Source organism: Ranitomeya variabilis, chromosome 4, assembly GCF_051348905.1.
Source record: "Ranitomeya variabilis isolate aRanVar5 chromosome 4, aRanVar5.hap1, whole genome shotgun sequence".
NCBI classification, from domain to species: domain Eukaryota; kingdom Metazoa; phylum Chordata; class Amphibia; order Anura; family Dendrobatidae; genus Ranitomeya; species Ranitomeya variabilis.
In genome coordinates, this window is record NC_135235.1 from 505,150,689 (window position 1) to 505,177,601 (window position 26,913).

At 46.5% G+C, this 26,913-nt stretch overlaps 1 long non-coding RNA gene across 1 annotated transcript in view; it reads right to left on the reverse strand.

Annotated features, from left to right (window-relative positions):
• Positions 1-4,063: 4,063 nt before the first annotated feature.
• LOC143769072 (uncharacterized) overlaps positions 4,064-26,913 on the reverse strand; it is a 134,112-nt gene continuing 111,262 nt past the window's right edge. Inside the window, exons 3-5 of the long non-coding RNA XR_013214201.1 lie at positions 13,996-14,074; positions 13,805-13,902; positions 4,064-4,195 (exon numbers count right to left, since the gene is read on the reverse strand). This is a non-coding gene — a long non-coding RNA (uncharacterized LOC143769072). The remainder of the gene's footprint in view (positions 4,196-13,804; positions 13,903-13,995; positions 14,075-26,913) is intronic.

Consider the following 26,913-nt stretch of genomic DNA (forward strand, 5'->3'; position numbering starts at 1 on the left):
TGCCTGGTGTTGTCCTCAACTGAATAAAGCTGAGCTTCAACCTTCAGTTCCAAATTACCATTTTTAAAAATGCCATTGGCTGTTCCGGCCTACTAAAGGTGTCTGTCTGCCCCTGCCTGGTGTTGTCCTCAACTGAATAAAGCTGAGCTTCTACCTTCTGCCTCTTACTAACTGCTGTTTTTTTTAAAAATTGGCTGTTCCGGCCTACTAAAGGTGTCTGTCTGCCCCTGCCTGGTGTTGTCCTCAACTGAATAAAGCTGAGCTTCAACCTTCAGTTCCAAATTACCATTTTTAAAAATGCAATTGGCTGTTCCGGCCTACTAAAGGTGTCTGTCTGCCCCTGCCTGGTGTTGTCCTCAACTGAATAAAGCTGAGCTTCTACCTTCTGCCTCTTACTAACTGCTGTTTTTTTAAAAAATTGGCTGTTCCGGCCTACTAAAGGTGTCTGTCTGCCCCTGCCTGGTATTGTCCTCAACTGAATAAAGCTGAGCTTCAACCTTCAGTTCCAAATTACCATTTTTAAAAATGCAATTGGCTGTTCCGGCCTACTAAAGGTGAATGTCTGCCCCTGCCTGGTGTTGTCCTCAACTGAATAAAGCTGAGCTTCTACCTTCTGTTCCAAATTACCATTTTTAAAAATGCAATTGGCTGTTCCGGCCTACTAAAGGTGAATGTCTGCCCCTGCCTGGTGTTGTCCTCAACTGAATAAAGCTGAGCTTCAACCTTCAGTTCCAAATTACCATTTTTAAAAATGCAATTGGCTGTTCCGGCCTACTAAAGGTGTCTGTCTGCCCCTGCCTGGTGTTGTCCTCAACTGAATAAAGCTGAGCTTCTACCTTCTGCCTCTTACTAACTGCTGTTTTTTTAAAAAATTGGCTGTTTCGGCCTACTAAAGGTGTCTGACTGCCCCTGCCTGGTGTTGTCCTCAACTGAATAAAGCTGAGCTTCAACCTTCTGTTCCAAATTACCATTTTTAAAAATGCAATTGGCTGTTCCGGCCTACTAAAGGTGAATGTCTGCCCCTGCCTGGTGTTGTCCTCAACTGAATAAAGCTGAGCTTCAACCTTCAGTTCCAAATTACCATTTTTAAAAATGCAATTGGCTGTTCCGGCCTACTAAAGGTGTCTGTCTGCCCCTGCCTGGTGTTGTCCTCAACTGAATAAAGCTGAGCTTCTACCTTCTGCCTCTTACTAACTGCTGTTTTTTTAAAAAATTGGCTGTTCCGGCCTACTAAAGGTGTCTGACTGCCCCTGCCTGGTGTTGTCCTCAACTGAATAAAGCTGAGCTTCAACCTTCTGTTCCAAATTACCATTTTTAAAAATGCAATTGGCTGTTCCGGCCTACTAAAGGTGAATGTCTGCCCCTGCCTGGTGTTGTCCTCAACTGAATAAAGCTGAGCTTCAACCTTCAGTTCCAAATTACCATTTTTAAAAATGCAATTGGCTGTTCCGGCCTACTAAAGGTGTCTGTCTGCCCCTGCCTGGTGTTGTCCTCAACTGAATAAAGCTGAGCTTCTACCTTCTGCCTCTTACTAACTGCTGTTTTTTTTAAAAATTGGCTGTTCCGGCCTACTAAAGGTGTCTGTCTGCCCCTGCCTGGTGTTGTCCTCAACTGAATAAAGCTGAGCTTCAACCTTCTGTTCCAAGTTACCATTTTTAAAAATGCAATTGGCTGTTCCGGCCTACTAAAGGTGTCTGTCTGCCCCTGCCTGGTGTTGTCCTCAACTGAATAAAGCTGAGCTTCTACCTTCTGCCTCTTACTAACTGCTGTTTTTTTAAAAAATTGGCTGTTCCGGCCTACTAAAGGTGTCTGTCTGCCCCTGCCTGGTGTTGTCCTCAACTGAATAAAGCTGAGCTTCAACCTTCTGTTCCAAATTACCATTTTTAAAAATGCAATTGGCTGTTCCGGCCTACTAAAGGTGAATGTCTGCCCCTGCCTGGTGTTGTCCTCAACTGAATAAAGCTGAGCTTCTACCTTCTGTTCCAAATTACCATTTCTAAAAATGCCATTGGCTGTTCCGGCCTACTAAAGGTGTCTGTCTGCCCCTGCCTGGTGTTGTCCTCAACTGAATAAAGCTGAGCTTCAACCTTCAGTTCCAAATTACCATTTTTAAAAATGCAATTGGCTATTGGCTGTTCCGGCCTACTAAAGGTGTCTGTCTGCCCCTGCCTGGTGTTGTCCTCAACTGAACAAAGCTGAGCTTCCACATTCTGGCTTTCGCCCTATACTATCAGATATTAAACTGCATTTGGCCTACTAGTGTGGTTATGCCCTTGAAACAGTGTCTGCTGCTCTTGGGTTTGCTACTCCACTGAACAAAGCAATGCCGCCTGTTTAGTCCTGTTACCAATTTTGAACTGCATTTAGCCTACTTTATTCTTTGGCCCTATATCTGTTTCCTCCTCATCCTGCCCATTGCCCAGCCACTGCTAGATGAGTCTGCTGGTACATTGACCTAGACCACTACATTCCCCTTATACTCTACACAGCCAGAATCTGACCCTGCTGAAAGTAAGGTTCCCCTTCCCGCATGTTATACCACCTTACACAGGGACAGAGAGGAAGGTGCAGATGAAAGTGCAGGTTCCTTCATCAGGTGGGGGGGCATACTCGTTGGCGACGTCACTGGCACAGGGCCCCTCAGAGTACGCAAAAGTGTCGCTGCTGGTGGGAGGCGCCCCTGCCATGCAAACACACATCGCTGTACTTTGAGGGGCCCTGTGCCAGTGCCAATGCGAACGAGTGGGCCCCCCCTGCTTGCTCAGGATCACAGCACTTGCAACGTTGAAATACTTACCTTTCCCTGCAACACCGCCGTGACGTAGTCCGCATTTCCTGGGCCCACGAAAAACTTGAGCCGGCCCTACTCCCCCCACAACTTTTGCCAAATGACCCCCAATTCCCTATGCCCAACTATTATTATAAAGTTAATTAAGATTGACAAGCTTCAGAAACAAGAATGGATGTTTTTGGCATTAAAATGGGCACTGTAGGTGTTTTCCTGGCCTCCACTCACTGCCGACTATGCTTCCCCATTGACTTGCATTGGGTTTCGTGTTTCGGTCGATCCCCGACTTTTAGCGATAATCGGCCGACTGCACTCGACTCGACTCTGGACAAAATCGGGTTTCACAAAACCCGACTCGATCTTAAAAAAATGAAAGTCGCTCAACTCTACTTCTCAGTCATTACAGGTCAAAAACTAAAGTTAAGTTAAACTTCACCCCAGAGGTTACCAGACTTGATTTGCCTGGTTAGGCTTTGTTGCACTGGAGGCTCAATTAGTGCCAATGAGATCGGCTAATATGGCATGATCCGGCACTACGTTGTGAAAGCCATGGTATATGTCTGAACAGAGCCTAAGGTACCGTCACATTAAGCGATGCTGCAGCGATATAGACAGCGATGCCGATCGCTGCAGCGTCGCTGTTTCGTCGTTGCGTGGTCGCTGGAGAGCTGTCACACAGACAGCTCTCCAGCGACCAACTATGCCGAAGTCCCCGGGTAACCAGGGTAAACATCGGGTTACTAAGCGCAGGGCCGCACTTAGTAACCCGATGTGTACCCTGGTTACCAGTGTAAATGTAAAAAAAAACAAACACTACATACTCACCTTCTGATGTCTGTCGCGTCCCCCGGCGTCCGCTTCCCTGCACTGTGTAAGCGCCGGCCCTAAAGCAGAGCGGTGACGTCACCGCTGTGCTCTGCTTTACGGCCAGCCGGCGCTGACACAGTGCAGGGAAGCGGACGCCGGGGGACGCGACAGACATCAGAAGGTGAGTATGTAGTGTTTTTTTTTTTTTACATTTACACTGGTAACCAGGGTAAACATCGGGTTACTAAGCGCGGCCCTGCGCTTAGTAACCCGATGTTTACCCTGGTTACCAGTGAAGACATCGCTGGATCGGTGTCACACACACCGATCCAGCAATGTCAGCGGGTGATCCAGCGACGAAATAAGGTGCTGGCCTTCCTCTTACATTTTAGTAAGATAATTTTCCTGTTTGGGAAATCCCAGCTGTGCTATAGAAATCAGGATGGGTTATTATCTTATAACTTAATGTAATGCCGATTGTGGTCTATTTATTGCTTATAAGTAATGTGCAGAAATTAAAAAGTTTGTGTCTTCTTCCAACATTTCAAATGGTCCTGATCCTGTCTTCACTCTTCACCATTGCTGGTTATACTGCACAGCCTGTAAAGAAAGAGCATGATGTTAGATCATAGAGAGGACACATATTATCTGGACCCGCTGTGCGACTCTAGTTACTGGTTAGGTTAACCATCTGAGCTGGAGTGTAATGAGGCTTTAATAATTGATGAGTTGTAGAGACTGCATTACAAGGAGAGAATACTAGTTTTTAGATCAGGTAGTCTATATCTAAGCAGAATTTCCTTTGCATGGAGCTTCTTACAAATTACAATGGTGTACATGCCATTAATGAGGCGCCAAAGAGTAGATCCAAGTTTAGGTGGCCACATTACTCTTCACTAAGGATAGCTAAAAATCATATCAAGATCCTGTCTCCACAAGCAATGCAGTGTCATCATACAGGTATAAAGAACTGAGGTGAAGGTGCCCCCTAAAGAAAGAGAAATGTTGTCCTGCCCTAGGGTAGGTAAGAGTGTTAGGTAGCATGAATTGGCATTTGAATATGAACCGAATGTTGGATTTTATCATGAGGCCTCAATCCTCTATATGTCCTTTATACAGTATGTCCTCTATAAATCCTTGGACTTTCATGCTACTAAAGGAAGGTGGCAATATATTTTAGATTTAAAAGCATTTCCTTATGGTAAAGATTATTCTAAGCCATTCATCGTTTTCTAGCACTTTGTGGCAGGAGATTGAAGGTGTTGTAAAGGATTGGAAAAACGTGGTTTCTTTCCTCCTAAAACAGCAACACAGCCTTTGAGCAAAGGGCCCTTCACTACCACTGCTTCACCAACCATAGTAAGTGAATAGGTACTGACGGATCATTTCCTATGTAGGCATCTCAACAACATTTCTCTGTCATACGTGCAGGTACGTTTACCACCTTAGAAAGCAAGATCGGAGGACACGATGGATTATTGCAGCTGCAGAACTGGAAGTTGTTTGGTGAAGTCTGCTGCACATGGCAATTTGTTAAGGACTTGCCCAAGACTTTCATAGAAATAGCCCAAAGGAGTCTCACTATTCTCCAGAAGGGTTGGAATGTTTATGTCATACGAGACACAAATTGCATCCATAATATAGGAGAGTCTTCTCCTAAGACTTAGTATTGTGGCGTGTCACAATGAAGGTGCTGATATACTGTACTTAGGAGGACCACTTCTGCCATAGTCTTCAAATCAAGAAAGCCTGTTAGATGTATGCTTGCAAATCTGTTCCAAAAGTGGTTGATTTAACCCACTTCAATACACATCCAAGCCTACCTCTTCTGACAAGCCTACAACTTGAGGTAACCACCGATCGAACAAACCGTTGCATGACCAGCTCTACCCTCACCTACTGTATCCTCACCCATCCCTTGTAGATTGTGAGTCCTCGTGGGCAGGGTCCTCTCTCCTACTGTACCAGTCGTGACTTGTATTGTTTAAGATTATTGTATTTGTTTTTATTATGTATACCCCTCCTCACATGTAAAGCGCCATAGAATAAATGACGATATAATAATAAATAATAATAATAATAATAATTCCACCTTCTAGTAAACTAATAAATGATGAGATAAGGATGAAGATGGGAGAAGAATAAAACATATTGTCCTGATACCCAAATATGTACACTTTCAGGAGTTAAATTCCTATCCTATCTCAATGTTTGGTAGTGAGATTGTTTAAAACAGATCTGCCATCAAATTCTAAAATGCAAATTTAAAAGGAACCTGTCACTCCCAGGGCCTATTAAGGTAAAAGAGCCACCTTCTGCAGCACTAAGGCTGCATTCTGTGAAGGAGACTCTTATGTTTGTGATCCCTAATAACGCTGAAATATTCACTTTTATAAATTGCACGCCATACCTGTATTGAGTCCGGGGGGTACGTTTTCTCCCCCTGACTCAACCGCCTCGCAGCCGTCCATCATCCCCTCAGTGCACCAGGCGCTGCCTCCTCTGTGTTTCCTCACGTCACTGGTGCCTGCGCTGTGCTCTCATTTTTCGGGCATGCGCCGTGTGCGCTACCCTGGAACTCACATCAACTGATGTACTGATATCGCTCCTGCGTGTTGCGGAGGCCCAATATCCCACCCTGCAGTGTGTTATGATTTATTCACACTGCGGGGCTGGGAATCTGGCGCTGTGCGCAGGCGCGATCTACTTACATCACTTGATGTAAGTGCAGCGCCCCAGAGTCCTGGTCGTTGCAGTACTGTGGCTTCGCCGCTAAGGGGGGCTATGGTACGTCTGATGGCACTGAAGGAGTTCATCTGACCAGGTATCACATACACCAATACATTTCACAGTCGGGCCTCCAGGGGGAGCTAAGGGTGCTATTTATTAGGCCACTCCTCACCGTGTGGGTAAACTGGGGGTCAGGCAGGAAGTTAGTCAGAAAGCTGACTGGGTTGGAACCAGGCAACACCTTGTGGCAGAGGGTGTTGTGGGGGAAGATTCGGTAGGGTCCCTGTCAGGTTTGGGACCCTGACAGAGGCCTGGCAAACAGGGAGAACGTCACGGGACCGTGCCTGCTCAGCATAGCGGCGGTGCCCTAAGAAAGGATCAGAAGCGAGATATATTGTGCTGAGTGAGAAACGAGATCAAAGCAAGAAGGAGAATACCAGTAGGAGTCGTGCTGTAAGACCGAGGCAACATCCTACTGAGGCGCACAGCCGGCGGCCGGAATGCCGAGGAAGTATTTCTATATCTAGCTCCAAGCAATACTTCAAACCAACGGCAGGACAGTCAGTCATAGGCGGGCTGTCTCACATATATCACCTATGAAGACATGGGGGGCACACTAGGAGAGGGGCGACTCTAGAGTCCCGGAAGAGCTCCGAGCCTACTCGTCATACGGGTGCCGTCCCAACCATAACACCGGGAGGGACTGAGGAGAAGAACATCATCCGAACGAGTTGTGAGGGAACACGAGAAACAGACACAACAGTTGTGGGGACTTTCCGTAAGCACAGCAGGGGAGGACCACAACACATAGCGCTAGCAGGAAGGCACAGATTTCCACCTGCAAAGAGAACTCTGGAGGTGCCATTGGACCAGCCGGACTTGCGCAGCCTGGTTAACCGTATTCCGGACTGAGGACCCAGAGATCTTCAGTAAAGAGGTAAAGAGACTGCAACCTGGTGTCCTCGTTATTTACTGCGACCGGCACTGCACCGCACTACCACCACCATCCACATCTATTACTGTACGCCCCTCAGCAGGGTCACGGACCGGGCCTAGCCACCGTGACAACCCCAGAGCAGAGACTCAGAGGCCCGGTACCGGGTACCCCTCGGCCCTGCGGCAGTGGGGGCGCTACAACTTGGCGTCACGAACAGGATCTACTTAAGCCTGAAGAATCAGGTCATGTGTGCCTTGGAACTGTGATTTACTGTGCTTGGACTGTGACTTACTGCAAAGACTGTGGATTGCCACTTGCCGCCAAACGTTCCCGCCAAAACCGCCGCCATTACAGCGCTAAGGAGAGCGCAGGAGAAGAAGAAGGGCGTGGAAGTGGGCATAAACAAGCTGAAGAGCGCGAAAGACAATGGCCGCCCAGTCTAAATATCTTGGCCCCTTGAGGACGTGTCCGTCAGCAGCCGAGATCCGCCTCCTGATCCTCAATGGTGGGCAGAGACAAAGAAAGCGAAACCGCCCACGAAGGAGAGAGCGGGAAAAGGACCAGGAAGAAGAAGCGAGCCACATGGAGGACGCCATGGCGAGCCGCCCGGAGCCGGAGCGTGGGGTCGGAGCCGAGGACTCCCCTAGCTACCCGGAGAGGCACCGCAGCCAGACCTCCACAGTTGACGCTGACCTCCTGCAGACCGGAGCGGACGAGCTGATCCACCAACCCCGGCGGACGCAGCTGAGCACTGAGGCCGAGTGGAAGAAGACCATCATCGGGAGCCTCGCCAGAAGTCTGTCGGCAACCCCATCTGGTCTGGAGCAAGAAAGAAGTTCCAGCGCTCCGAAGCCAGAAAGCAAGGCCCTGCCGGAAAGCGAGGTGCTGCAAACAGAGATGACAACGTCGCAGCACAAGGCTCCGCAGCCAGCGTTCCAGACCCCAGTGGAGACGGAGCAGACCGGCACCGGAGGGACCGCATCTGAAGCAGGTATGAAGGACGACCCTGCCCTGACGACCGACACCACTCCAGTGACTGCTAGTGCCACAGCTGCTGACTCCGTTCCAGTGACTGATTTTGCAACAGCCGCTACCTCTGCTGCAGCAAGTGCCCATACTCAAGTTGCGCAGACCTCCATCGCTGTGCATGATTTAACCGTACATGCAAGACGGATTAACGGCGTTTGTCCAGCACTGGGTGTAACCCTGGACCTCACTTTTCCCAGACCAAGAGGGGTTAAGTGCCAGGTGCAGCCCTGGAAGCCGTCCAACTAAACCTCGTAAACCTGAACGTGTAAATAGTTAACTTTTTGTTTCCCTGCTGTTTTGCTGCTAAAACCCGTCTAGGGTTACTCTTAAAGGGATCCCTTTGTTGACCCGGGATCCCTATTGCTTTTTGTTTGTTTTCTACGTTTTGCACAAGTTATCAAAGAACTGCTGGAATCATGAACAATGCATGATACAAACTTCTTGAATATAGTTTGCACCTTCTTAAAGGTGCTCTCTACTGGTTTTATATAAAAGACGGACTCTTTGCGAAGATACGGTTCTTGGAACTTGTACTGGAGTCCTTGCTGCATACGGATTTGCAGCTTGAGAAGTTGCACTACCTCATAGAGACTTGGTCCCCTCTTAAAGGGGATGTTCATCGATAGCACTTAAGGAATGATGATGCTTTAAAAGAAGAAGTAATAATGTTGATATGTGAAAGTTAAATGTAACCAATTAGTTGATTGTAAGAAATGTTCAATAATGTTAATAGAAGAATGAGGACAGGAAGTGAACCCGTAGGGGTTAGTGGTGAGTCCTCTTAGGAGCCATATAGAGATGGCTCAGTGATCTCAAACTGAAAGAAAAACATGTTCTATACTGTGTATAGTAGTGGAAGGACAGTAGGCCCGGACAGAATGGGGCGGTCCTGTAATAGAAAGGAGAGGCAGTAGGTCTGGAGCGTTTAGGACAGGCGGTCCTGCAGACGTAAAGTAGGAGAATGTAGCACAGTTGCTAAAGCCTTATAATGTGTTATAAGAAGGTCTTTAGTGGATTCAGAGTGTACATCCTTAAAGGCAATGTTGAATTAATGTTTAAAAATTTTGCACTTAGTAGAATACCCGGTTGGGTAAGAAAAGTTATTTAAAAGTATTTAACCATGTTTGTAACGTTCAAGTGTTCTCACCTCCCATAAAGGGAAGCCTGTTCAAATATGCTTATTGTTATTGCACTCACAAAAATTGTATGTCTTTTTGCTGACATGTATTGTTGTTTTCTTCCCAGTCCCGGAGTACTGGATTTAACCGGGGGGGAGTGCAGCGCCCCAGAGTCCTGGTCGTTGCAGTACTGTGGCTTCGCCGCTAAGGGGGGCTATGGTACGTCTGATGGCACTGAAGGAGTTCATCTGACCAGGTATCACATACACCAATACATTTCACAGTCGGGCCTCCAGGGGGAGCTAAGGGTGCTATTTATTAGGCCACTCCTCACCGTGTGGGTAAACTGGGGGTCAGGCAGGAAGTTAGTCAGAAAGCTGACTGGGTTGGAACCAGGCAACACCTTGTGGCAGAGGGTGTTGTGGGGGAAGATTCGGTTGGGTCCCTGTCAGGTTTGGGACCCTGACAGAGGCCTGGCAAACAGGGAGAACGTCACGGGACCGTGCCTGCTCAGCATAGCGGCGGTGCCCTAAGAAAGGATCAGAAGCGAGATATATTGTGCTGAGTGAGAAACGAGATCAAAGCAAGAAGGAGAATTCCAGTAGGAGTCGTGCTGTAAGACCGAGGCAACATCCTACTGAGGCGCACAGCCGGCGGCCCGGAACGCCGAGGAAGTATTTCTATAGCTCCAAGCAATACTTCAAACCAACGGCAGGACAGTCAGTCATAGGCGGGCTGTCTCACATATATCACCTATGAAGACATGGGGGGCACACTAGGAGAGGGGCGACTCTAGAGTCCCGGAAGAGCTCCGAGCCTACTCGTCATACGGGTACCGTCCCAACCATAACACCGGGAGGGACGGAGGAGAAGAACATCATCCGAACGAGTTGTGAGGGAACACGAGAAACAGACACAACAGTTGTGGGGACTTTCCGTAAGCACAGCAGGGGAGGACCACAACACATAGCGCTAGCAGGAAGGCACAGATTTCCACCTGCAAAGAGAACTCTGGAGGTGCCATTGGACCGGCCGGATTTGCGCAGCCTGGTTAACCGTATTCCGGACTGAGGACCCAGAGATCTTCAGTAAAGAGGTAAAGAGACTGCAACCTGGTGTCCTCGTTATTTACTGCGACCGGCACTGCACCGCACTACCACCACCATTCACATCTATTACTGTATGCCCCTCAGCAGGGTCACGGACCGGGCCTAGCCACCGTGACAACCCCAGAGCAGAGACTCAGAGGCCCGATACCGGGTACCCCTCGGCCCTGCGGCAGTGGGGGCGCTACATAAGTACCAGGGCAGCGCGCATCGCTCATGCCCGAGAAATAATTGCAGAGTGCAGGCACCGGTGAGGGCACAAGACAATGAGGAGGCGGCGCCCGGTGGGATGATGGACGGCCGCGAGGTGGCTGAGTCAGGGGGAACAAACATACCTCCCTGACTCAATAGAGGTATGGCACGCAATTTATAAAAGTGAATATTTCAGCGTTATTAAGGGATCAAAAACATAAGAGTCTCCTTCACAGACTGCAGCCTTAGTGCTGCTGAAGGTGGCTCTTTTACCTTAATAGGCCTTGGGGGGGGGAAAGGGGGGGGTGACAGGTTCTCTTTAATACATGAAATTATTAAATGAAACCTCTTAGACCTGATGTATTTACTTTGAGAATCCATATTGGAATGACTGTATCTACTGAATGCATAATTCCTTTACTTAAACTCAATCTCTGCCCACTTAGACTGATTATCAACTTCTCAGTGTCCCTCTTCCCTGTTGATGATGATATCTCATACTGCTCAGTACAAACTGCAGCAGTCAGGCTGGGTGAGAGGAGATTGAATACACTTGAACTCACTCATGAGTACCTCTTTCAGTCTTTAGCTGGAATCATAAAATTCTCATCTTAATATCAGACTTATTAATTCATTCTGATATGAATTTCAAAAGTAATTACACCAGCTTCACTAGTTCTAACAGATCTATTTAATAAAGTAACCACTTTGTATTGTAACATCTGGTGACACATCCACCTTAAAGGAAAGCTAAAAAATGACCGATTGTTTTTGTTTTACATGTAGTTAAAAAAATGGCAATTTTTTTTTCATATCATGATCTTTGTTAAAAAAAAATAAAATTATTATTTGTGCAATTTTCACGCTGAACACTAGTTTTTTTTTTTTAATATTCATACCTTCTGTCCTTTCAGGAAGAATTTTCATCAAGGTTTGTTATAATCAGAGTCTGGATTACACTGATAACAAACACTTCTATACACCGATGATAACCCAGAATCCACCAAGCATAAAAGGCGATGTCACAGCTGACCCTGCACTCTTTCACAATGACCCTTGCCCACTTCAGTACAAAAGATATGATCAGGATGTAACCATTGTGGCTATGTACATTTGTTGTTTCCTGAAAAACAGGAAGTTAGAGTCTAAAAAAGCCTCAGTAGCTAGTGTGAAAATTTATATATTTTTTTACTTTTAATACAGATAGTGATATGTAAAAAGAAATGCCAATTTCCCTGTAAGTGGAATATTAGCTTACAGAGAATTCTCAGATTTTTTTTTATTGCCCTATGCATAATAAGGTGGTCTTGATAGACTGTAATTTCACAATTGCTCTTATTTGGTGGTTAGTATCAATGCACAAGATAAAGGGAACCTGTCATCAGGTTTGTCCCATAAGACCAGCACTTTCAGCCCTGATATGCAGCATTCTAATATGCTGTATATATGCCCCCGATCCAGCCTGCAACATACAGTATAGTACACACTTACGTGGTGTCTGGTCCGATTGGTGTCACTGGTCTTGGTCTGGCTCCTCCCTTCTTCACTCGATGCCGTCCTCCTTCTGTGCTTTATGTGGATGACGCATCCTACATCATCCACACAGTGTTCCCTGGTATCACTCTCCTGCACAGTCGTATTTCTCTGCCCTGACTAGAGCACAGCAATGTACTGCAGTGCGAATGTACCGGGGCTTCGTAGCCTTTCCTGGCGCATGTGCACTGCAGTACTTTACCCTGTCCTAACCAGGGCAGAGAAGTACGCCTCCGCAGGGGAACACTGTGTGGATGATGTAGGAAGCGTCATCCATGCGAAGCACAGAAGGAGAACGGCATCGAAAGAAGATGGGAGGCGCCAGACAGGGCCGGCGTCAGCACCCGGCGTACCTGGGCAAGTGCCGGGGCCCTGGTGAGACAGGGGGGCCCATTTAGGGCCGGCGTTAGGGGCAGGCAGCGGCACAGCAGCTGCTATGGGGCCTCTGTGAGGCAGGGGGGCCTGCCTGTCACCAGCACCAACTCCCCCGCTGCCGCATTGAACTATACCGGCGTCTGCCGGTAAAGTTCAAAGCCAATGATGGAGGAGAGAGCGTCACCTGATGCTCCCTCTCCCATCATTCCCTACTCTGCCTCTGACACTGCCGCTGCGGGTGCGTGATGACGTCATTGCGCACTCGCTGTGCGTCAGGCAGTGCAGCGGCACTAGGAGACTGGAGCAGGGAGCAGTGCGGGCACGTTGAGAGGTGAGGAGTGGTTTTTTTTCAACTATAACAGTGAGTACTGGACTATGGGGCCATTCTTGGGAAGGGGGGCTGTGCTGTATACTATGTGGCTGTGCTATATACTATATGGGCTGTTATATGCTTCGTGGGCTGTGCTATATACTACATGGCTGTTCTATATACTACGTGGGCCGTGTTATATACTACGTGGGCTGTGTTATATAATATGTGGCTGTGCTATATACTATATGGGCTGTTATATGCAATGTGGGCTGTGCTAGATACTACGTGGCTGTGTTTTATACTACGTGGGCTGTGTTATATGCGATCATGAATCGTGGTATGTGTTAAAGGGGGGGCCCACTGAGACTCTTTCGCCCGGGGCCCTCAAAAACCTGGAGCCGGCGCCAGACCAAGACCAGTGACGCCCATCGAAACAGACCGCCCGAAGGTGAGTATAATAAAAGGTGTTTTTCTTTTGTTGCAGGTTGGAGCGGGGGCTTATATACAGCATATTAGAATGATGTATATGAGGGATAAAAGGTGATGGTCTTATCTCTTATGGGACAACCCTGGTTACAGGTACCCTTTAATCTGTCTATCGGCATCATATTTCCAGTTTGCTATTATATAGATGCTGCTGTCCTTAAATTTTGTCAGGCCTCAGGATCAATTCATCCTGAGCATGATGAACCACATAAACAGGCCATTAAGGGTTGTCTTCTGATTACATTTACCATTCTTCTCATTAGAGGGTAACTTAGTCCCTATATCAGATCGAGGACAGCAGGAGCATACAGTACATGACCACCCCTATCCCTGGACTTATGTGGCAGAGCATTATAAATAAACTAGTAGAACTATAGCTATCATACTCACATTATATCGGCTTTGCAGCTTTGCTGAGTAATCATCATCATCAGAGGTTGCCGGTGGGTGGTAAGTCCCCTGGCAGCAGTGCTTACAGTGCTTCTCTGCTGCAAAAGCCAATGCATAGGCCTTATATTATTAATATTGATCGTACTGGTCCCAAGTGCAATACTACACTGGTCGTTTTATGGTTTACCCACCTGGAATCCTTTTGTTCAATTCAACAGCAATTTTCACATGTTTGGAGGAATTTGTAGGAGGCTGAATTGTATTTTCACCCTGTGAAATATAATCATTGTCTGTCAAATGCCCCATTAACTAAAAATATGAAACTTTTCGACAGCAATCATGAAGATATAAGGCAAAAGTCATATTGCATGAGTACAACTTGTCAATGATGATATGAAAGGTAATTGGTACATCCACTTGTAAATAAAAACAGACTTCACTATTAATTCAATCATTTCCAGCGGTAAACACCCCCTTAGTCACATCTCGATGACTAACGGTGTGTTTAAAGAAGCACTCCTACTCTCATCAAAGTTTTTATCCTCTTAATATATGACAATCATCACATTATATTGCACTGTGTACTTACAGTTGCTCATTTTGCCTTTCTACCCAGTAAGTTCTTCTAATTTCTCTATGTAGAAACAGGAAGTCTCATGTCCCAGCTTTTATCATTCCCCTCTTCAACTCCTGACCCAGCTGCTCCCTCCTGCCCCTGCCAGGGACATTTGCAGTGACTAATGACTCATGCAGACTACATCGACCTCCTGTTTCTACACAGAGCTTAGAAGGATTCAGCTAGTCAGTTTTTAATCACGTGATGTCATATACCTAATAGAAAAGAGAAGAATTAACTGAGTAGAAAGGAAAAATGAGCAATTGTAAGTACACAATACTATATAATATGATGATTGTAATATATTAACATAAACATTTTGATGAGAGTGCTTCTTCAATGCCAGAAACAAGTCAGAGATGCATATACCAAGACAACATAAGTAACATTTTACTGGATTGAATCAATAAAGATGTCTATGTGTTACTAAGTGAATGTGTCAATGTTCCCTTCTGTCTTTGTCCACGTTACACTAAGTTAGCTGTTGGAACGTCACCAATGATAACAGCAACAGAGCAGCTGTGGCCATGTGGAGAGCTCAGAGGTTTTTTTTTTCCTTTTTTACTATACACTTCTCAACATTGAAATCGCAACATCTAGGAGGAAAAGTCATGGAATTATGGAAATGACAGGCTTTCTAGACATGCTAATTATATGCAAATGATGAAAAAATGAATCAAAATGTTTAAAACATCAAGATCTGCTGCTGGCATCATCCTTTGCAATTGCCAACCAATGACATCCAAAATTTGCTTGATTGGAGATGAGCCCAGAGACACTGCAGATCATTGTAGAAAGTTTAGGCCACAAATATTGTTCACAGTAGCACCAGTAACATGCGGCCTGGTGTTGTCGAGTTGAATAGTGGTTTCTGGAACACTTGGAAGAAATGGCCGGACCAATGGTTCTACGACCAAATCAGTGTAACACTGAGATTTTAGTGTGCATTGTGTGGATTGAAGATTAGAGGGGATCCTACTGCTACTTTATGCCACACCACACTATTGTGACATTGCCCCCTGAATGCCTCTTCATGGTACTTCCCATGTGGTCTCCAGACCAATCTCCCGTTTTAATTGCATTTGAGACAAAAGCAAAACTTGTCACTGAAGAGGATAGACCTCTATTCCAGCCTCCATTATTCCATTCCTGCTTCCATTATGATCTTGCTCTGCACCATTATAGCCTATGAGAGCAGATGTGCTGACAGTTATACCTGGATATCTGGCTCGTATGCTCGTATCTCAATGCTACGCAATAGCTTTCTGATGGTGTGTGTAGACAATGTTTGATACCTTAGCCTTGGTATGTGACGTTTAATTTCACTTGCAGCACAGAATAGATCACTATGCGTCATTCTATTTATCTGATGATCCCTCCTTGCAGATGTTCGCTGCTCTGCACCTTTTTCTGTGATTCCAGTTCATCATTGTTCCCCCAACCACTGGGACACTCAATGTTGAACAGTACTGACATCTTGGCCTAAGCATGTTGCGATCTGCAGGAGTGATGAACCAAGGTGTTCAAGAATTTTGTCCAGTTTAATTTTGAGGAGTGTAGTAGTCCATGTCTGCGTCTAAATTCCACCAAGAACATGTTTAGTTTGGTGTGCTGCTAATAGGAATAGACAGAATGAAAACCAATCCAGCCTAACCCTTAGCGGGTGCAAGATGCAAGGCCTCCCAAGCAAAATTATCCATTGTATGCAAAAATATAGAATAAAAAAAAGCAGGCAGCACTCCAATATTTACCAAAAGACATGTTGGACAATTATGCTACACATAAATATCAGATTCACGCTGTGCAAATAGATCTCTGAGCACAGCATTATGGCATAACACAATCTGAGAGTAGAGCTGTCAATCACATTGCAGTCCCACCCACCCACAGTCCCTTAGGGCTTACTTACAGTATAAGGGCAGGTAATAAGTATATTAACGATTGTTCTATACGCATAGGAGTGTTATCAGCCTGTCTAAACAGGCCAATAATTTACCGCAGACTGGCTTGCATTCAGCCAAACGGAACAAGTTTAAGGCTGGCGTTGGCACATGTAACCCCACCATTACATTGTAAACATTAAGTACAACAGCAATGGCCGGTACAGAATAAGTATTTTTCATTAACAATGAGCTATCAGCAACATTTTTCATATAAATCATACACAGGGAAAGGGGCTTTAACAAATTATCACATGTGTAAAATTAAAGAGGTGGTCCTTTTTACGTTTTTCTCTTTCTCTTTTTCTAAAATAGTGCAGTATTGACTGAGATTACCACTGCAATAAGTGAAATGCTGAAGACATGTCAATATGGAATGTCATGACTCCAACACATGTAGACGTCTTTTGTTGCGTATCAGAAGGTGAGTATTAGCTTTTTCAGTAATTGAGGCTACGTGGAGGTAAAATAATTGTTCTATGAAGTCCAGATGACCTCTTTAACGAGAATCTGTCACCCCATTTTAGGCCTTTAAGCTAAGGCCACCACCATCAGGGGCTTATCTACAGCATTCTATAATGCTGTAGATAAGCCCCCCCCCCCGATGTAACCTGAAAGATAAGAAAAACAAGTTAGATTATACTCACCCAGGGGCGGTCCTGTCTGATGGGCATTGCGGTCAGGGACCGGCGCCTTCCATCTTCATACGATGACGTCCTCTTCTTTGGTTCCTGCCGTGGCTCCTGCGCAGGCGTACTATGGCTGCCCTGTTGAGGGCAGTGTAAAGTACTGCAGTGCGCAGGTGCTGGGCCTCTCTGACCTTTCCTGGCGCCCGCGCACTGCAGTACTTTGCTCTGCCCTCAACAGGGAAGACAAAGTACGCCTGTGCAGGAGCCGCGGCAGGAAGCAAAGAAGAGGACGTCATCGTATGAAGATGGGAGGCCCCGGACCGGACCGTGACACCCATCGGACCAGACCGCAGCGGGACCGCCCCTGGGTGAGTATAATATAACCTGTTTTTCTTATCTTTCAGGTTACACCGGGGGCTTATCTACAGCATCATAGAATGCTGTAGATAAGCCCCTGATGGCGGTAGCCTTAGCTTATAGGCCTAAAATGGGGTGACAGATTCCTTTTAAATTTAGGATTCTCTATCACATAAGCAACTTCTATAGGATTTATATTTATCTGCTGTAGTGCCAAGCCAAGACTGAATAGCTTATATGGTTGTAGAAGAAATGAAAAGCAGCGCTCACCAAATCCTTCAAATAAAAGTAGGATTGACATGACTGCGTTTTCGTAATGTTTTTAGGATTTATATTGTAGTATGCTTAATGGCATGAAAAAAAGGTTACCTCTCATATAAACATATAATTTTTAGTATCGGAGCATTAGAATGAGTACATAATTGTGATTATCCCCCAAAAAAATTTGCATTACTGATTTGATTCAATGTTCTTTGTACAGGAACAATAGAAAGGTCTGTACAATACTTCATGTATTAGAAATAATTAGTATTATTTCTGGGATTTGAATGTTGAACACAAATACACATCAGATTATGTCTATGAACATTATAGGATGTAACAATCGCTATGCAACCATTTCATTCACGATTCTCGCCCACTTGTCTGACATCATTTGCTTGTCGTGAGTTACTGCATTGTTCATCGTTTCCGCAATTATCTGCTAATGTAATTGAACCTCAAAGTTACATTTCCACAATAAGTTTTTGGTAAGCTTCTGATGCATATTTTCACTGTGTCAAAAATGTAGCATCTAACAGTTCCACAAAGTAGACGAGATCTATAGAAATCTCATGTCCACTGTGTTTTATTTTACACAGCGTAAACTGACCTGAGGTGTGTGTCACAAATTTGTCAACATGTCAACTACTCTTGCAGGTACGCTGAGTTTTCTGTGCAGATTGTCAGCATAGATGCAAAACATCCACAGGTAAAAAAACGTATGCGCATTTCTATTGCATTTCTGCAGCAGAAATACACTAAAAACGCTTGTAATCTGGACATGACTGTATAAATAAATTTGTCAATGCAAAACAACTTTATTTAAAACATAACATACCAAAAAGAGAAAAAGATGGTAGAGTCAAAACTATGATAAAAATGCATGATAAATAGACAATCAAAAATGCAAGTAACTTAATATAGTTAATAGGTGCAGAAATGCTGCAGAAAATCTGCAACATCAAAAACTCTCCAAATACTCATCATGGGAACGTAGTCTAAGGGTACGCTCATACAAGCGATGATTCTCTCTTTCAAGACAATTGGATCGATTATAGAAATGTCACTCGGCTCAAACCCTGATCAGGTGCGGAGAAGGAGAACTTAAAGTGAACCTGTCAGCAGTTTTGGCCGATATTAGATACGTCCATCACCTTTCAGGGCTTATATACAGCATTGTATAATGCTGTATATAAGAACCCAACTCGACCTGGAAGAACTGGAAAATAAGTTTTATTATACGCACCTGCGGGGCGGTCCAGACCGAGGGGTGTCGCTGGTCTTGGTCCGGCACCTCCCATCTTCTTATGATCGCCGTCCTCCTGCTTGCTTCTTGTGGATGACGTGACCCTGCATGATCCACACAGGCTCCTTGGCATCGCGCTCCTGTGCAGGCGTACTTATCTGCCCTGTTGAGGGCAGAGCAAAGAACTGCAGTGCACATGCATCGGGGCTTTGAGCTTTTCCAGCTCCTGCGCACTGCAGGTGGAGCCTGTATGGATAATGCAGGGTTGCGTCATCCACAATAAACAAGCAGGAGGGCAGCAATCATAAGATGGGAGGTGCTGGACCGATTGCTATCCAATAAAACATTGGATAATACTCATCAGAGTGAGTAAGCCCTAAGGCTACTTTCACATGGTACATCTGCAAGGGCACTTGATTGTCACTGTAATATGTAGCAAATTTTCTATCTGGGAAATCAATTCCATATCAAATCTGTGGAAACCCTGGCAGAGATGGAGCGCCCCCACTGCCGCAGGGCCGAGGGGTACCCGGTACCGGGCCTCTCTGTCTCAGTTCTGGGGTTGTCACGGTGGCTAGACCTGGCCCGTGACCCTGCTGAGGGGCGTCCAATGAAGGTGGAGAGTGATGCTGTTGTGGTTTGGTGCCGGTCGCAGTAAATAACAAGGACACCAGGTTGCAGTCTCTTTACCTTTTTACTGAAGGTTTGGAGGTACCCAATCCAGAGCACTGTTAACAGGGCTGGCTGAGACCGGCCGGTCCAACGGCACATCCGGAGTTCCCTTGCAGGTGGGAATCAGTGTCTACCTTCTAGCGCCTGTGTGTTGTAGTCCTTCCCTGCTGAGCACCCCAGGATAGTCCTCACAACTGATTCTGTCTGTCTCTGATGTTCGTTCTCTCCGTCCCCCAGGTGATATGGTTAGGACGCACCCGTCTGACGGGGTAGGCCTGGAGTTCTTCCGGGACCCTAGAGTCGCCCCTCTCCCACAGCTGCCTCCGTTGTCTGCTTAGGTGATTTTGGTGAGACAGCCAACCTATAATTGGCTGTCCTGCCGTGGTTTGAAGTAATGCTTAAAGTCTCTTACTTTCTCGGCGTTCCAGCCACCGACTGTTTGCGCCTCAGAAGGATGTTGCCTCGATCTTACAGCACGACTCCTTCTGGTCCTATCGCCTCTTTGCTGTATCCCCGTTTTCTCACTTTTTGTCTTTTCTTAGGAATCTGTCAGGATCCCATCCCTGACAGGTCCTCTCTCTAGCTCTTCCCAGTTACTTCTCCCCGTCTTCCTGTCCAACCCCCAGTTTTACCAGAGTGTGAGGAGTGGCCTACTAGATAGAACCACTCCCCCTGGTGGCCGGAGTGTGAAGTGTAGTGTGAGTGTTACCTGGTCAGGTGAACTCCTTTAGTGCAATCAGACGTAACATCACTCCCCTTAGTGGCACAGTGACATTACTGCAACTACCAGGACTCTGGGGCGCTGCAGAGACCATGTCAATTGTCACTCAGCATTTACAGAAAAATAATTTTTTAAATTGAACCTGTCAGCAGGATTGTGCTCAGTAACCTACAGACAGTGTCAGGTCGGTGCTGTTATACTGATTAAAATGATACCTTGGTTGATAAAATCCATCTTGTGGTTGTTTAATCTTTATTTTCAGTTTTGAGTTAATGATATGCTCATGCTCTGGGGCGTTCTGTGGGGGGTCTTCATGTGGAGCTCCGATTATATATTTATCAGTATGGCTTCTGACAGGTCACTGATCCCTCACTGACCTGCCCCCTATTTTACATACTGTACATCTTATTGTTTTGAAAAAAAAATACATTCATTATGCAGGCGCTGGTGCTGTAGCATGACGGGATCTATTATAACCATATATACATTTTATTTAGGGATTTGTTGAGAAAAAAACAATTGTTCCTCAAAATGACGCCGGTCGCGCCTACCCAGTCGCACACAACAATTTTTTGCCATCAGTCGCAATCCGTCAAGTTTAGAAAAAAACAGATCCGTTTTTTTTTCATAGACTTGTATTAGTGACGGATTGCGACAGATGGCCTCACGTTTCATCCGTTGTTCGCCGGATCCATCGAAAATTGTTTGTCCAGCGGCCAGAGACAACGGACAAAGTAACGTTTTCTATGTCCGTCGAAAAAGCGGACAACGATGGATCCGTTGTCGTCCGTCGTTTGCTAGAATGGAAGCCTATGGCGCCAGATCCGTCAAATGACAGAATACGGCGACTGATTCCGTTGTTTTAACTGAGCATGCTCCAATCCAATTATCCAGATCCGCTAGACGGATCCGTCCAAAAAACGGATCCGTCGCATCAGTTTTTAACAATCTGCGACAGATCCGTCGAGCCAACGGATTGTGACTGACGGCAAAAAACTGATGTGTGAAAGGGGCCTAATTCAGATTGCCGATAGATGCTACTGTGCAGGCGCAGCCAGAGACAAGTTTTCTTTTTTTTCTTGCAAAATGGCACTGGCGGTGGCACCTGCGCAGTAGCATCTATCGCTATACGAATTATGCTACTGCGAAGGCGCGGACAGCACCATTTTGAGGAATAAATTTTTTTTTTTTCTTAATAAATTTATATCACTAAATAAAATATATGGATATAATAGATCCAGTCATTCTACATAGTAGGCACCTGCATGATGAATGTAATTTTATTTTTCAAAACAATAAGATATACACTCACTGGCCACTTTATTAGGTACACCTGTCCAACTTCTTGTTAACACTTAATTTCTAATCAGCCAATCACATGGCGGCAACTCAGTGCATTTAGGCATGTAGACATGGTCAAGACAATCTCCTGCAGTTCAAACCGAGCATCAGTATGGGGAAGAAAGGTGATTTGAGTGCCTTTGAACGTGGCATGGTTGTTGGTGCCAGAAGGGATGGTCTGAGTATTTCAGAAACTGCTGATCTACTGGGATTTTCACGCACAACCATCTCTAGGGTTTACAGAGAATGGTCCGAAAAAGAAAAAAAATCCAGTGAGCGGCAGTTCTGTGGGCGGAAATGCCTTGTTGATGCCAGAGGTCAGAGGAGAATGGACAGACTGGTTCGAGCTGATAGAAAGGCAACAGTGACTCAAATCGCCACCCGTTACAACCAAGGTAGGCCTAAGAGCATCTCTGAACGCACAGTGCGTCGAACTTTGAGGCAGATGGGCTACAGCAGCAGAAGACCACACCGGGTACCACTCCTTTCAGCTAAGAACAGGAAACTGAGGCTACAATTTGTACAAGCTCATCGAAATTGGACAGTAGAAGATTGGAAAAACGTTGCTTGGTCTGATGAGTCTCGATTTCTGCTGCGACATTCGGATGGTAGGGTCAGAATTTGGCGTAAACAACATGAAAGCATGGATCCATCCTGCCTTGTATGGAGCATCTTTGGGATGTGCAGCCGACAAATCTGCAGCAACTGTGTGATGCCATCATGTCAATATGGACCAAAATCTCTGAGGAATGCTTCCAGCACCTTGTTGAATCTATGCCACGAAGAATTGAGGCAGTTCTGAAGGCAAAAGGGGGTCCAACCCGTTACTAGCATGGTGTACCTAATAAAGTGGCCGGTGAGTGTATAGTATGTAAAATAGGGGGCAGGCCAGGAAGGAATTTTTTTCCCCAATGTGGAGCTTACTGTTTGCCACATAGGTTTTTTTTGCCTTCCTCTGGATCAACATGTTAGGGAATGTTAGGTTAGGCTATGGGTTGAACTAGATGGACTTAAAGTCTTCCTTCAACCTTAAAAACTATGTTACTATGTTACCTGTCATAAACCATACAGATGATTTCCTAATCGAAGCACCACATGAAGACCCCCCACAGGTCGCCCTGGGGCACGAGCATATCATTAACTGAAAACTACAAATACAGATTAAACAACAGCCACAAGATTTCTTCAACCAAGTTATCATTTTAATCAGTATAACGGCACCGACCTGACACTGTCTGTAGGTTACTGTGCACAATCCTCCTGACAGGTTCACTTTAATAGACAATATAGAGGACAATGTAAATGCAGCGCCCCAGAGTCCTGGTCGTTGCCGTACTGTGGCTCAACCACTAAGGGGAGCTATGGTACGTCTGATGGCACTGAAGGAGTTCATCTGACCAGGTATCACAGACACCAATACATTTCACAGCCGGGCCTCCAGGGGGAGCTAAGGGTTCTATTCATTAGGCCACTCCTCACATACTGGTAAAACTGGGGGTCAGGCAGGAAGTTAGACAGAAAGCTGACTGGGTTGGAACCAGGCAACACCTTGTGGCAGAGGGTGTTGTGGGAGAAGATTCAGTAGGGTCCCTGTCAGGGGTGGGATCCTGACAGAGACCTGGCAACTTGAGCGAACGTAACGGGACCGTGCCTGCTCAGTATAGCGGCGGTACCCAAGGAGGGATTGGAAGCGAGATAGATTGTGCTGAGTGAGAAACGAGATCGAAGCAAGAAGGAGAATACCAGTAGGAGTCGTGCTGTGAGACCGAGGCAACATCCTACTGAGGCACACAACCGGCGGCCGGAACGCCGAGGGAGTATTACAATATTCAGCTTCAGGCAATACTCTAAACCAACGGCAGGACAGTCAGTCTAAGGCGGGCTGTCTCACCTAAATCACCTATGCAGTCTTGGGGGGCAACTTGTGGAGAGGGGCGACTCTAGGGTCCCGGAAGAGCTCCGAGCCTACCCGTCATACGGGTGCCGTCCTAACCGTAACATCAGGAAGGGACGGAGGATTAGCAGAACATCATCTAATCGAGTTGTGAGGGAACTTAAGAAACGGACACAACAGTTGTGGGGACCTTCCGTAAGCACAGCAGGGAAGGACCGCAACACCTAGCGCTAGAAGGAAGGCACAGATTTCCACCTGCTAAGAGAACTCTGGAGGTGCCATTGGACCGGCCGGACTTGCGCAGCCCGGTTATCCGGATCCCGGACTGAGGACCCAGAGATCTTCAGTAAAGAGGTAAAGAGACTGCAACCTGGTGTTCTCGTTATTTACTACAACCTACATTGCACCGCAACAACACCATCCACATCTATCATTCACTGTACGCCCCTCAGCAGGGTCACGGACCGGGCCTAGCCATCGTGACAACCCCAGAGCAGAGACCCAGAGGCCCGGTACCGGGTACCCCTCGGCCCTGCGGCAGTGGGGGCGCTACAACTTGGCGTTACGAACAGGATCTACTTAAGCCTGAAGAATCAGGTCATGTGTGCCTTGGAACTGTAATTTACTATGCTTGGACTGTACTTTATTGCAAAGACTGTGGATTGTCACTTGCCGCCAAAAGTTCGCGCCAAAACCGCCGCCATTACAGCGCTAAGGAGAGCGCAGGAGAAGAAGAAGGGCGTGGAAGTGGGCGTGAACAAGCTGAAGAGCGCGAAAGACAATGGCCACCCAGTCTAAATATCTCGGCCCCTTGAGGACGTGTCCGTCAGCAGCCGAGATCCGCCTCCTGATCCTCAATGGTGGGCAGAGACAGAGAAAACGAAACCGCCCACGAAGGAGAGAGCGGGAAAAGGACCAGGAAGAAGAATTCAGCGACATGGAGGACGCCATGGCCAGCCGCCCGGAGTCGGAGCGTGGGGTCGGAGCCGAGGACTCCCCCAGCTACCCGGAGAGGCACCGCAGCCAGACCTCCATAGTTGACGCTGACCTCCTGCAGACCGGAGCAGACGAGCTGATCCACCAACTCCCGCAGACGCAGCTGAGCACTGAGGCCGGGTGGAAGAAGACCATCATCAGGAGCCTCACCAGACATCTGTCGGCAGCCTCATCTGGTCCGGAGCAGGAAAGAAGTCCCAGCGCTCTGAAGCTGGAAAGCAAGGCCCTGCCGGAAAGGGGTATGCTGCGAGCAGAGATGACAACGTCGCAGCACAAGGCCCCGCAACTAGCGTTCCAAACCCCAGCGGAGACGGAGCAGATCGGCACCGGAGGGACCGCATCTGAAGCAGGTATGAAGGATGACCCTGCCCTGACAACCGACACCACTCCAGTGACTGCTAGTGCCGCAACTGCTGACTCCATTCCAGTGACTGATCTTGCAGCAGCCGCTACCTCTGCTGCAGCAAATGCCCCTACTCAAGCTGCGCAGACCTCCATCGCTGCGCCCGATTTAACCGTACATGCAAGACGGATTAACGGCGTTTGTCCAGCACTGGGTGTAACCCTGGACCTCACTCTTCCCAGGCCAAGAAGGGTTAAGTGCCAGGTGCAGCCCTGGAAGCCGTCCAACTAAACCTCGGAAACCTAAAACTGTACATAGTTAACTGTTTGTTTCCCTGCTTTTTGCTGCTTTAAACCCGACTAGGGTTAACTCTTAAAGGGATCCCTTTGTTTACCCGGGATCCCTTCCTCTGCTTTTGCTTTTGTTTCCTGTTTCCTCATTGTTGAAAAGAACTGCTGGATCATGAACAATGCATGATACAAACTCCTTGTATGTACACTCACCGGCCACTTTATTAGGTACACCATGCTAGTAACGGGTTGGACCCCCTTTTGCCTTCAGAACTGCCTCAATTCTTCGTGGCATAGATTCAACAAGGTGCTGGAAGCATTCCTCAGAGATTTTGGTCCATATTGACATGATGGCATCACACAGTTGCCGCAGATTTGTCGGCTGCACATCCCAAAGATGCTCCATACAAGGCAGGATGGATCCATGCTTTCATGTTGTTTACGCCAAATTCTGACCCTACCATCCGAATGTCGCAGCAGAAATCGAGACTCATCAGACCAAGCAACGTTTTTCCAATCTTCTACTGTCCAATTTCGATGAGCTTGTACAAATTGTAGCCTCAGTTTCCTGTTCTTAGCTGAAAGGAGTGGTACCCGGTGTGGTCTTCTGCTGCTGTAGCCCATCTGCCTCAAAGTTCGACGCACTGTGCGTTCAGAGATGCTCTTAGGCCTACCTTGGTTGTAACGGGTGGCGATTTGAGTCACTGTTGCCTTTCTATCAGCTCGAACCAGTCTGTCCATTCTCCTCTGACCTCTGGCATCAACAAGGCATTTCCGCCCACAGAACTGCCGCTCACTGGATTTTTTTTCTTTTTCGGACCATTCTCTGTAAACCCTAGAGATGGTTGTGCGTGAAAATCCCAGTAGATCAGCAGTTTCTGAAATACTCAGACCAGCCCTTCTGGCACCAACAACCATGCCACGTTCAAAGGCACTCAAATCACCTTTCTTCCCCATACTGATGCTCGGTTTGAACTGCAGGAGATTGTCTTGACCATGTCTACATGCCTAAATGCACTGAGTTGCCGCCATGTGATTGGCTGATTAGAAATTAAGTGTTAACAAGAAGTTGGACAGGTGTACCTAATAAAGTGGCCGGTGAGTGTAGTTTGCACCTTCTTAAAGGTGCTCCCTACTGGTTTTACTTAAAGAGAGACTCTTTGCGAAGATACCGCACAGGAGCCTTTATTGTGCACGGACTGGTAGCTGAAGAAGCTGTGCTACCTCATAGAGACTTGATCCCCTCTTAAAGGGGATGTTCACTTGTTGCACTTAAAGAATGGTATTGCTTTAAAACTGATAGATAGCAATAATGTCTTGACAAAAAGAAAGTGATGATGATGCTTACATGAAAAAGTTATATGTATCTAACTAGTTGATTGTAAGAAATGATTGATGATGTTGATAGAAAAATGAGGACAGAAAGTGAACCCGTACGGGGTTAGTCAGCGAGTCCTCTTTGGAGCCATATAGGGATGGCTCAGTGATTTCAAACCGAAAGTAAACGTTATGTTCTATACTGTGTATAGTAGTTGAAAAGGCAGAAGGCCCGGGCTGAAAGGGGCGGTCCTGTAAAGAAAGGAGAGGCAGTAGGCCTGGAGCAGTTAGGACAGGCGGTCCTGCAGATTCAACGAAGGAGAATGAAAGAGAAACAGTTAATTAATAGTATAATGTTCAGCATAAGTCTTTAGTGGATAGGAAGTGTACGTCCTTAAAGGCAATGTTAACTTATTCTTCAAAAGTTTGCACTAGTAGAATACCCGGTTGGGTAACAGGAGTTATTTATAGCCTGTAATTTATAAT